Below are 14,065 nucleotides of genomic sequence, written 5' to 3' on the forward strand. Positions count from 1 at the left end.
TTTTCCTTAGTATGTTTACTCTTTAAAATAGAGAAATCAGCTAGGAGGTGACCAGATTTCCTACACTCAAAACAAATCATTCCAATATCATACAATATGATTAGTAAAAAATACCCTTCGTCTTGGTATGAAGGTTTACAAACAGGCAAATATTTTTTAATACTATCATACATTACAATTTAAACCCATACAGTATGATATGTAAAATCCTTCTATTCGTACAGGACAATTACTGAGATGATGAAACTCTTCTCTGTACATTATATAGTACAAACAACTTCATACAGTATGATTAGTTCAAAATTAAGGGATCATCTGGTATGATATTCGGGATGATCAAAAATAGCCTCAGTTTATTTATAGTACAAATGGAGTCGTACAATATGATAACCAATCAGAAGTTAATCATTGATTTATGCACTAATCTTAGGGTTAATTTAAGTAAGTATTAAAAAAATATCATATAGTATGATAAGATCATATAGTATGATTAATTCAATTTTTTTTATTAAATTTACTAAAATTAATCTGGTGGCTAGGGTTTTTAAATTAGAAACACTTCGTATAGTGGTCTTCTGTGTTGAAACTGGTCATGTGGTCATGGGATGAATCCCTTAGTCCCGATGTTCAAGAGAGAAAATTAGAAGAAACAAATGAGGTTGCCAAAGTGAACCATATTTTTTAGAAAGGATCAATTTTTTGGGATACCATTTGCCAGTAAGAATTGAAGGAAAAACTATTTGAGGAGTGTTAGGAGAAAGATTTTCAAGTCAAAGAAGACTATTGAGGTTAAGATTCTGAGTCGAGTAGGGATAGAGGCTATCAAGAATCTTCCTATCCCTGCCACCTGTCCGCTCCTTCAAGCGAGTCATTTTTACCCCCTTAGCTACTACTACAGGGGAGGAGGGACTAAATAGGATACCTAGTACCCTAACATGCCCAGTCGACTATTCAAACAAGAAGACTCATAAGGAAAAAAGACTACAAAAAACTAGAGCTTTGAGGAATATAATCTACATCTATACTGCATAGGCAGGTGAGACGAAGGAGAAATATATGAGACATCTAATGGTGATGATCACACAAAATTTTGAAAAGAAAATCCTCAAGGATGAAAAATCTGATATAAAAAACTTTCTCCTTAGTCAGTAAGGAAGAACAAAAAGTTTATGAAGTAGCCAACTACATCTGTGTTAGTTGATGGTTACCACTAGGTGCCTTGCCCTTTATCATCTAACAAAGAGGGTATCATACTTACTTGATTCAGAGAGGGCAACCATTCTAATTGTAGGTCGTTGGTCCCTTCTCCAAAATTTTCAAAGCTGGCCTTAGTGGTGGTCAAGTCCAAGAAAGATTCTGAAATTGAAGGGGAAATCAAAGCTAAGGGCAAAAGGCCCAAATCCCCTGCAAGGAAATATGTCTCTAAGAAGGCTAGCAGAGTTGATGTTTTTCAATTCCAAGTTTAGCCACTTCAATCACAAGTCAGAATACCCCAAATTTCAGCCAGTGTTACTACAATCCCAATCAATTTAGAGTATGTACTTGTTGATGTCCAAGTGGTTAGTTTAGTTGATGTTCTAAGTAGTTCTTCTCAGATTACACTTGTTATTTATGAGATCCCTACCAAGGGATCTGAAGACTTTACCTTTCCTTATGTAGGAGATATAACTCTAGAAGCCCCTACATCAACTTCTAAGGTATATAATCCTTAACATGTTGGGGATGCCACCCTTAAGAATACTAACTCTAGAACAGTCAAAGTGGAGGGGACAATCGATGTTGAAGACTAAGAAATGATTAAATTATTAAAGGTGGATCCTCCAAAAGTTGATGATCTTAAGTTGCATGCCATCATCTTAAGGTTACAAGATAAGGAGTTATATGATATCATGGACTATAAAGGTTACTTTCCCATCGACCGCTGAGTGATAGGGGATGGTCTAGTTGATGAGGTAGTATGAGAAATCAGTGAAATTTTAATAAAGAAATAAATTAAGGAGGAATTTGATCTAAAAATTGATTACTTGTTAATGGAAGAGGAAGATACAACTAGACGTATTTTTATTGTTGAGACTAGAGGATCAGCCAAAGAAATTGAGCCGAGCAAGCACCATTCTAGTAAGGAATGAGTTTCAATAGCAATTTTTTTAGATTTAGATGGATCGGCATGAGAAAAAGTTGAAGAGCAGCATATCAAGAAACTAGAAGTCATAAGTCGGCGGCATGTTGCTATAGGTTAAGAAAATGTTAAAGCACTTGGATAAGTTACAATAGGCCTCATTAAAATTACTACAAATTGTTTACCATGTGGTCACGAACATGGTCAAGAAGCCAGAGCCAAACTCCGGAGTCCCCGAGTCAATTTTGACAGTCCCTCCTATTTAGCAACCAGTTTTAATAACCCTAATAGTTCAATCAGCAGTTCAATCGAGAATTTCCTCAGCCCCTCTGATGCTAGTTCAGAAAGACATTAAGTAGATGATTGAGGACTAAGTGAGGGACGATGTAGCTCATTTGCAAGGAAATGCATATTTTTTAAAGATTCGACACTACCCTAAGGAAAATGATTTAGTTCCTTATCCTATTGGCTTTGTGCCACCATCCTTAAAAATTTTCATCAGATATTTAGCCAATTTCTAGACATGTTTTTGTATTGTCGAATACTTAGAAGTTGTACTTCTTTTCTAATTTGTAAGTAGTCTGTTAGTGATAAATTTGGGTGGTATGCAGATTTTCCCAACGATTTCGTAAAAACTTTCAATAAACATGAAAATATATACTTAAAGAGATTTTCATAAAGACAACAGTGCACAACCATGGGCGATCATGTAATTGAGAAGTGAAAGTCAGGCAAGCTTTGGTTGATTACTTCTTAAGATTGAGAAACCTCTTGATGAAGATTGAACCCCAGCTGCAAGAGCAATATGCAATGGGGATTCTTCTGAATAATATCCATGGGTCTGTTGCTTTTTTTAAAAGGGTAAGCTCCTAAATAAAGCAAGTAATCTGCAAGAAGAGACTCTTTGGAGGCCATTCTTGAAGGAACTTTTAGAAGATAAGAGAACTTCAAAGTTGGTGTAATCCTTTGAGAAGAAAAAAAGCCACGGTATTGACAGTTGTCAAGGGAAAGCAGCCAGTGACCAGTAAGCCTAGTGCTCCTCCTCCTCCACCACCAGTTCAGAGATAGACATTCCATATCAATCCCCAACCTCCTAGAGAACCACACTCAATCTACATTAAAGAGAGATTGGCTAGGCCATACCCATTTAAAGAGAGACAGTAACGAAGATCTTCAGGAGCCTCCTAAAGAAATAGGATTTATAATTGTTAAAGGCCAGGAGGCCAAAAGATGAAAATAAGAAAAATGATCCCAAATATTGTCCTTATCACCACATGCTCAGCCATCCAATAGAGTATTGTATTATTTTCAAAAACTAGGTAGAGAAGAATTGTAGGCAAGGTAAAATTTTTATTTTTAAAGAGTATCTGGTAAACTAGGAACAAGGGAAGGTCAAAATCATTTCAGGTATTCCTTCGAGCATTTCTCTTTTAATTAAAGATGGTTGGGATATAGATTTATCCCAGGCACTTAAAAAGTTGATTAACAAGTTTTTCATCTGTCTCAATAGCCATCGATGAGAGCTAAGGGCCCAATTTGGGAGGTTGACCTGGAGGCTTTGTAGGAGGATGTTGAGCTTCTTCCCTCTTAGTAGTCGATAGAACTATTGTATTAAATGAAAAATAAAATAATTATATTTTTTTAGAGAGGAAGTGTATTGATGAGTGATGTATCCGAGTGGAGGATGGTGGTATAAAAACCCTTTCCCCACTCTTATTATATTACTATTATTTTGTCCCATCAAAGGTAAAGGGTGGAAAATTTAATAAAAAGCTTCCTTCTGTGTCAATTTTGATGATTAACCATAAAGATGATATGTAAGTTGATAATTCTTCTAAGGAAATTAAAAATCTGTCGAGATCTATCCAGCTTCTAAAAAATTTTGACCTTTCATATTTAACCTCTAAAGGGGATGTCATACCTGAGATCGTGTTTGATAGTGAACTCTAAGAAATTAACTTACGTATGAGTCCTATCATAATAGATCTTTTAAATTCTAATACCTATTCTAAAAATGATGATTTAGCTCCTATAGAGAGTGTAGACTACACTGTAGTTTTCCCTCCCAGGGATGTCGAGTAGGTGCAACTTTTTGATGGTAAAGGCTTACCTCCTAGCTCTCTCCTCAGGATAAAGGTAAATAAGTTGTTTATAACTATCTGATTAGAGTTCCTACTCAATAATTTTATCTTTTATCCATTATGCTAGGTCTTGATTCAAATCTCCCCAAAGTTTACTACAATGTTTTAGCTCACCTTTGAAAGTTACCAGCCAAGTTATGCATCTATAATGCCCTCATCTTGTCAAAAGAATTGAGAAGTTCTTTAATCAAAGCACTTCTCAATCCAAAGATTTGTCTTGATTAATTAGCTTTAAATGCAAATGATGAAGCCCATATTTTTAGATGAAGACCAACTTCTGAGTATAGTTAATCATAATCTCCCTCTTTACATTAACATAAATATAGGAAAATTCAACTTATCAAGAGTCCTTGTTAATATGGGTGCATCAATCAATGTGATGAATGTAAAGACCTTTATATATCCTAAAGTTGATATCAGTAAGCTTTCCACCGACAGGTTAAAGCTGTGTGGGTCCAACGAGAAAGGCGAGAGTGCTTTAGGTTCGATCACCCTCCTACTAGAAATTAGAGAACTCAAAACCAAAGAAAATTTTTGTTTAATTTATTCGGATACATCCTTTAATGCACTTCTAAGTATGCCCGGGATCCACAAATACAAGATGGTTCTATCTTGCCTACATCAACACATTAAGTATCAATGAGATAGAATTGAACACGTTATCAAGGGTGATTTACAACCATTCACAAATCAAGAAATCGAGATCTACAAGGATGATGCACACTTTATTCCAAAATTGTCCTCTTACCCTTCTAAAGTTGGGATCAACATTGGGGAGGAAATAAGTGAGCAAAGCTCTAGTCAAAATCAAATATCAAAAGGATTAAAAGAAATTTTAAAAGTAAAAAGAAAGAGAAACAGAAAATAGCAAAAAATAAAAGAATCAGATAGCAAAGATGACCTTGACATCGTGGTTCTTAGGCATCTAAACATGTTACCTCAAAGAGGTGTAACGATGGCCAAAAGGGGTTGTGGACAAGGCTATCCTTCATTTGAAAGGAGAATAACCCCAGTTTAAATTAATATGGAATCAAGTTCTGATGAAGAACCAGAAAATGGCTATAGCAATTCCTTTTGATTACCAATAAATGAATTCTCCTCCAAAGTTTGATCTCACTTCATAGTATGATAGTAACTCGTAGGTCGAGGCTCTAAGAGGTCAAAGTGACAAGGTAGAATTAACCCTATATGAAAAGCTTATTATAAGAATTGAGGCCCTATCCTTGTCCCTATTGTCAGCTAGTAGGATTGCAGGATTAGAGATTAAAGAGGCCCCTAACCTGAGCAATAAAACAAGGAAAGTCAAAAAAAAAATCCTAGTTCCTCCTAGCAAGAGATGAAAGTAATGTAACCCTCGAGGAGGTGGATTCCAATGAGTTAATGAAATTATCTTTTAGTTACTTTCATATATGTGCAAAGAATTATTTCTCTAAAGGTCTCATACCATATCGATGGACTAAGGGTCAAGCTGGATACCATGAGAATATTTGGAAAACCAAAATCAAGAAAAAATTTACAAGTGGTATCGACTTTAGGGTCGCTTGTTTGTTTGATGATTATGAGCTCTGTTTAATAATAACTTATAATCTTAAATCATAAATTTCCCTACTGAAGTCATTGACCACCTCGATGGACTCTGTTTGGAGACTTTAGATGATCCCACTTAACTTTAAATTTAGGATACACCTTGTGGATTTGAGGAATATATTAAAATAATAGTTAATGAGTTAAGAGAAGTTAACCTAGAAACTGATGAAAACCCTCGCCCGACCTTCATAATTACCTTGTTAAGTGAGAATAAGTCTAAGGATCTAATTCAACTTCTTTTTGAGTTTAGGGATTGCTTTGTTAGGATATAAAACAAAATGCTAGGTTTTTCTGATTATGTAGCAGTTCATAAACTCAAATTCGGCCTGATGTCATTCATGTTAAATAAGCTTATTAATGCATACATCTAGAAATAATTTAGCAAGACATTTCATATATTAACAAATTGGTGTAGGCCGTGTTAATCTTAGAGGAACAATATCCCTCTTGGTTAGACAACATCATATAAGTTAGAAAGAAGAATGGTAAAATCCAAATTTATGTTGACTACGGGGATCTAAATAAGGTGTATCCATAGGATAAAATTTCCTTTACCTATACTGAAGTATATGGTGGTTATTACCTCTTCGCATGTTGTTTTCTCCTTTATGGATGGCTTGTCTAGTTATAATAAAATCAAGATGGCCTTAGAAGATGAGAGAAACATGCATTCAGAACTCCTATAGGAATTTTTTTTAATAAGGTGGTGCCCTTTGGCCTTAAAAATACTGGGGCAACCTACTAGCGGGCCATGACCTGAATCTTTGATGACCTAATCCATAACCAAGTTGAATCCTACATTGATGATTTGGTTGTCATTTACAAAGTTAAAGAGGCTCATGAATGTAGGTATAATACTCAAGAATGTAGTCTATGATTTTAGTCATTTTCAACTGGTCGCACCGCAATGACTTTAAAAATAATTCCATTAAAGTGTACTTTCAATATCTGCTCAGGGAAATTCTTTGGATTCGTAGTGAGGCACTGTGGAATTGAGATTGATCTATTGCAAATCTATGATCTCTAGTCTATGATTTTAATGATAGAAAAACCCTATTGATTGAATTGTACATTCTTAGGAAACATATTGGATATTATTTATGTTTTTTGCACTAATGAATGTAGGTATAATACTCAAGAAGACTAAAGACTCAAGATTTGGTAGGTTATAATGTTAAGTCAAAAGAGTATGTATTTTTATTTTCTTTAATTTTTCATTTTCTTGAGTAAGTCCACGTTAGAGTGTATGCAATTTGGTGACCATGCACACACATAAGGGGAAATAAAATTTTCTAAAATTAAAATTTTCAAAAATAATCATACTGTACAAATTAAATTTGCACTGTATGATCAGTTTCTTCAGAGAATATATCAACGACTAAATAAAATTTTATGTTCTATAAACTAATCATATTGAATGATATATATTATACTGTATGATTTATTTTATTATCAAAATCCTAAATGCCATATTAATTTAAGTAAGATTTTGAAATTAAAATTTTAAACTAATCATACTATATGAGGTAAATAGTAGTGTATAAAGATTTGAAATCTTGCTAAAATTAACCCCCGTGATTAGTCAATAAAATCAAGATTTATTTAATGATACTTAATTGTACTATATGTTGTTAATCATCTCAGAGTTTATATTGAAACCATAATTTTTAACCTAATCGTATTGAATGATGATGATTGTACTAAAAGACTAGCATAAATGAACTTGGTCATCCAAAAAAATTGTACTAGATGAAGTTGTGATTTTTGAACTAATTGTACTGTGTGATAGTAATATCATACTGGATGATTTACCAAAAAAATAACTAACCATACTATACGATGAGAACAGTATGAGACGAGTGATATAGATGAATTTTTGTCATCCTAGGAATCAACCAATTTGAATAGAGGAAATTAGACAAATAGTATTGGATGATCTATGGATTATACTGTATGATATAATCATAAAAATTGAATAGTTAATTTGATTGATTGTTTACATCATACTTGATGGGACTAATTTTGAATTGATCTTACTTTAAGAATATGGATCATACTGTACGAATAAAGTACAACTAACTTAAACTTTTAAGGTTTCTTGAATCCTGTTATAAAAGTAATTCTTTAACATTTTTTATGTGATGAAAGATAGGAACACAATTGAAGGTGGATCTCTAAGAGGGAAGCTTTTGGAGAAAATTAAGGATTGTGAGGGGAAGGAGAAGGTGAGCTTGAGCGTAAGGGAGAGTTAGTGTGATGGGATTACATAGTTGCTCCAGGGTAGCTTCACGTTTGCTCCTCCTATGGGGAAGGAGTTTAGGTTATCTATTTTCTCCAAAAGAGAGAAAATGAAGTCAAGGCTCTCTATCTGTGAAAGCAATTTCAGTCCTCTACCGCACCGATTTGGTGGAAGAGAGTTTGTAAAGGCTACTATGCAAATTACTTTAGAGGAATTCATAATATCCTTATCATTTTTACCTTTATTCCTCTTTTCTTGATATTGATGCTTGCACTGTAGTAGCACTTAAAATTTTCTCATTATTGATGATGTCCCCTTACTTTCATCATCTACTGAGTTGCTTTTCTCTTTGTCGTCAGTTTTTAACATTATCATTTCACCTGCATCCAAAAGTCTTTAACACACAGTTTGCTCTTGAGCAATGAGTGAGGCAATTAAATTATCAATAGTATAGTCATTCAAATCTTTTGATTCAATCATAGTTGTGACTTTAGCATTAAATTTTTTAGGTAGACATCATAAATTTTATTTACTTTTTCAAAGTTTAAAACTTCTCTACCTACAGCTTGCAATGAAGTTACTATTTTTGAAAATCTAGTAAACATGTCTAAGATAGTCTCATAAGGTTTCATGCTAAAGAGTTCATAGTCATGCTAAAATTATTCAACTTAGATTGCTTGACTTCACTAGTACCTTCATATGTAATTCATATACTATCCCAAATTTCTTTGCCAGTATTACATGTACAAATTCTCATATAATTTTCATAATTTAAAGCATACAAAAAATAATTCAAATATTTAGCATTTAATTTAGCATAAATTTGTTCTACTCTACTCCATTCAAAAAATGGGATATCAATTTTGATTCCATCTATAATACATGACGGTATAGAATAATCAAATTAAATTATATGCCACATTTGATAATCTATTGATTACAAGAAAGTAGACATTCAAAATTTCCAAAAATCAAAAGAAATATTTCCAAATAAAGGTGGTCTAGTGATTGAATATCCTTCTAATGTATTACAATTTCCAAGAATATCCATGATCATTTTCAAAAAGTTATTTAAACTTATAGTTTTGAAACAAAGCTCTGATACCACTTGTTGATTCGGGATAGGTTGTTAGACCTACATAATTGTCCCAATACAAACCAAGAGGGGGTGAATTGATAATTTAAAAAACTCTTGGTGAATTTTAGAAAACAAATTTATAATTTTATTACAAAAGATTTTTCAACCATAAAATATTAAAGTGCATCAAATAAAAGTGAACAGAAGAACACCAAGTTTATAATGTTTTGGTCAAACTAGACCTATATACACTCTCTGAAGACTCCTCCTTTAGGTATTGCACTATACCAAAGTGACTCTCCTTTTGCCCACACAGCAAGGCGGAGAAGACTTCACAATTTCCCTCTCTACAATCAATCCCCGATATTGCAGAGAATTGTCATCCTTTAACACCATCCAAGTGTCGGCAGAGAACCATCATCCTTTCACACCCTCCAAGTGTTGGCAAAGAACTGTTATCCTTTCACACCCTCCAAGTATCGACAGAGAATCAGTAAACTTTCGCACCATACAAGTGTCAACAGAGAATAGGTGTCCTTTTTCACCCTCTTGGTGAAGACAGAGAACCAGAGATCGATGTTGAAGAACTTCTCTTAAAAGCTTCCAAAAGAGATGGGAAGAAACTTGCAGGAGTCAAAGAGATCCTCACTATGGGCAACCTTATTAATCCCTCACAACCCCTCTCACTTCTCACACTTAACTCTTATAATCTCTCCCAAACACTCACACTTAATGACCACTCCTAATAGAAATTCACAGCAAAGGCATTTTGTGATAGTTTTTAGGACTCCTTATATCGAAAGGATATGAAAAACCATCCAAAAATTAAAAATTATAAGAAAACTATCATACGATCCTACTACATAATTACAGATCATCCTATATGAATGAATAGTGTCCCGTATGAATTGCCCGTATAAATGCATAGTGTTAAGTACAAACACATAGTATCCCGTATGAATGCATATTGTCCCCATATAAACATGTAGTGTCCCATACGAATCACTTGTATGAATGCATAGTGTCCCGTATGAATCATCCATACAAATGAATAGTGCCCATGCAAACTGTTCAAATTTATTTATATGAACTATTGATTGTATAGTATGAATAGTTCACAAAAATCTTTAAAATCGTAGGACAAAAATGGACCCATCCAATTCATACCCTGAACGGCGTACGTACGATGATGACATCGTACGATATGATTAGTTATGAAAATTTTTAAGTTCGTTTAAATGCTCGTAGGAGTTATAACTGAACAAATCATCCCGTATAAAATTAATTCGTACAGTACGATCACTTTAAAAATTTTGTAAATTTTAAACACTCCCCCAATGTGTGTGTGCATAGTTACTCAATTACAATTACACTTTCTTAGACTCAATAAAAGAAAAAATATAGACTCCATTTACAATGAACCCTAATCTATTATGATTTGAAGTCTTCAATAATCTGAAGTATGATTTTTCTTAAATGTTAGTATACACACAAAATAAGTATAGAGTGAAAAATACTATAAAATATAAAGATGTGAGCCATAATGTTTGTTATCAACAAAAATATAAACTCATGACCAATGAGTCGAAACATAGATATCACTACTACTACAATTGAGTTTTACTATTCTTGCACTTATATAATAATCATATAATTGCTACTATTATGATTAGATCACTGACATGCAAATTTCTCATTTTTCATACTTTAAATTCATTTATAAGTTTTGGTAATCTACTAGGCTTTTTAAGCTCATTATATATGATTAAATAATTTCAGGTCAGTGAAGGGGAGCAAAAGTGTGAGGCTAGTTAGGATTCTTTAGGCTCTTTAGGCTCTATTTCTTTTTATTTTTATTTTGTACTTAGGATAACATGGTTATGTTATGATTATGTAGATCCTAGGTATTGTTTATAATTTACTGGAATGAACATAGATGTGTACATTCATATTTTGAATTATAAAATCTGTTGTACTATTTATTGCTTATATATGATATTATATAGTTTTGGTTATTATTTATTTAGAGGATAAATGAATAATTATTTTAATTTAGATTTTGGGGAATCATAATTTGTATCAGAGAATAGTTATCGGAAGAATTGATTATTACCAGAGCTGTATGATTTAATTGATAGCTGGGTAGAATGGGTAGTTTAAGGAGCATTAGTTTGCAAATGTAATTGAATGACATGGGATAGAATTAACTTCATGATGTGTTTTGGTTCATATTTGATTTGATTTGTGATTTGATATGAATTTTGTTTATATCAATTTTATGCATGAATCTATAAGGGAAATGTTGGGAACGACATTTTCTTATGGTGGGTAGATTGTAATAACCTGTATTCTAATTTTGCTAATTTTTTCTAGAGTTATTATTAACTCCAAATAACAAACCATCTATGTTATAGTACTTTAACAATAGTATTTTATTTGCATGAAATAATTAATAATTTTTTGATAGTAGTGAAAATCCTTAAGAAATTCATACTTATTGGTACAAATGAGAATTTTGGGACCGTTAGTCATCATATTTTCCAACCGATTTCACTAATATTTTTTAATTAACACGTTTTATTTCATGGATATTTCTTGTAGTTTTTAAAGTCCTAAAGTAATTTATTTAATTTGTATATTAAAGAAATTCATTAAATAAAAAATGTAATATTAAATTATTATTTCATTATAAAATATCAAAAGTCACACATATGTCTTTATTAAAAACCTTTTTACTTAAGATTTAAATAGCATAGAGATGGCCTAATGCAAAATGTGAGAGAAAGAGAAGAGAGAAAAAAATATTTGAGATTTGGATGCCATAGAGTAATTTTTTTTAGTCAGACTAATTGAGAGATTTACTCATCGTGTTGTAAGGAACCTTTACCATATTTTTTATTTCAAAGATATTGTACTTTTGACATTTTTCTTATCAAATTGTATTTTTGTTATAAAAAAAATAGAAATAATTTTGTATCTTCAAAATTTTAATTGTGTAACTTTTTTTATGTTATAGAGATCATGATTATGAGCATTTTGAGTATTTATTTGATATTAAAAATTTAATAATTTTTGTCTTCTCTGAAACTTATTTTAACCTCTACAAATAGTGGTGTAGTATAATAAAAGTCTTAAAAATATCATTTTACATAATTCCTAGAAATTTAGTAATTTTCTAAAAAAGTATAATTTATCTTAATAAGGTTATTTGTTATCTACCATTATGACATTTTGGCATCTTCTTAATCAAGCTCAATTATGCATTATTTGCTATAATGCATTGAAAATAGATATGAATATGTTCTTGAGTAATAGCTGTTCGCTATTACTGTTACAATATTATGATAATAATATACGTGAATGAAACAAACAAGTAAAGACTGGTTGACCCATTGGTTGGAGATTAATTGACTTGTATAGGATGGTGGGCTGATGGGCTTTCTTTTAAATACTATGGTTTGGTGTTAACATCTACTAATTCATGTGATACAATGATTAGGAGTTATAAGAAGATTATTACTGTGTTGACAAGCAAAGAGTGGTGACACTATTTATTGAGCCAATAGTTTACTAACATTGATACTAACACTCAAAAACACCGTAATAGCTAGGACTTTTATTTGTTTAGTGTGACTACTAAAATGCATATTCTTGAGGCATTATTCTTGTTATTGTACGAATTTATTGTTGCTATATGGATTTAATATTATTATATTATTCTACTTCTCCTATCACTTGACTGATACTATTACTAATATAAATATTGATAAAATTTAATACTACTGATTCATTGTATATATATTAAGAATGTGATATACTAAGAATGTGATATAGAATTCTTGGATATCATATATACATTCTTTTATGTCTTTACTGTATTGATATGAATTTGATAGTCTTTATTGATGTTTTGACTTGATACTTTATATGATTACTTTACTGATTGTTATTATAGAAATGATGATTGATTTATAGATTTTACACTCGTATTTGTTTATTGCTTTACTGGCTTCTATATTATAGTGTTTTACTACTTACAGATATCACTACTATAACAATTGAGTTTTATTATTCTTGTACTTATTCAGTAATCATATGATGTCTACAACTATGATTTGATCGTTGGTATGCATATTACTCATTTGTCATGCTTTGAATTCAGTTACATATTTTGGTGACTTATTGGGTTTTTTAAGTTCATTATATGTGTTAAAATGATTTCAGTTCAAGATAGGGGAGCAGGAGTGTGAGGCTATTCTGGATTCTTTAGTTTTTTTTTTCTTTTTTTTTTTTTCTTTTGTAGTCAAAATAGAATGATTATGATATGATTGTGTAAATTTTGAGTTTTGTATATGATTTTTGGGAATGAATATAGATGTTTATATTGATGTTTTGAATTATATAATCTATTATACTATTTATTACTAATAGTTGTGGTTATTACTTATTTAAAGAATAACTAAATAATTCTTCCAATTTAGATTTTTGGGCATCACACCCAAGATCAAATTGCACCGGATGGCATGTCTAGTGGCACAGGCTGTAAATAATTGAAGGTTTTACAGCCTTTAAAAATCAACCTAATTTTATGGATTAGAGTCTTCCAAAAGAGCTCAAATTTAGAGGGTTGTCACTAGAGACATGTCATATCTATATGCAATGAATAGAATCATAATCAGATAATAATTGATTGGGTTTCAAGGGGATAAAAAAATAACCTAGAAGGAAATTCAGTACCTCGGCCATTAACCCTCAGGGTTTTTTTTTTGGAAGTTGGATTTGCATTGGATTTAAGAGTTGAATGGCTAAACTTGGCTCTTCCATATCAGTTGAAGTTAAATAATAGATTGATATTGATGGATATCATTTAAATGTTGATTGAATGTTTATTATAAGCTAGG

Source organism: Dendrobium catenatum, unplaced genomic scaffold (assembly GCF_001605985.2).
Source record: "Dendrobium catenatum unplaced genomic scaffold, ASM160598v2 fragScaff_scaffold_1145, whole genome shotgun sequence".
In the NCBI taxonomy this organism is placed as follows: domain Eukaryota; kingdom Viridiplantae; phylum Streptophyta; class Magnoliopsida; order Asparagales; family Orchidaceae; genus Dendrobium; species Dendrobium catenatum.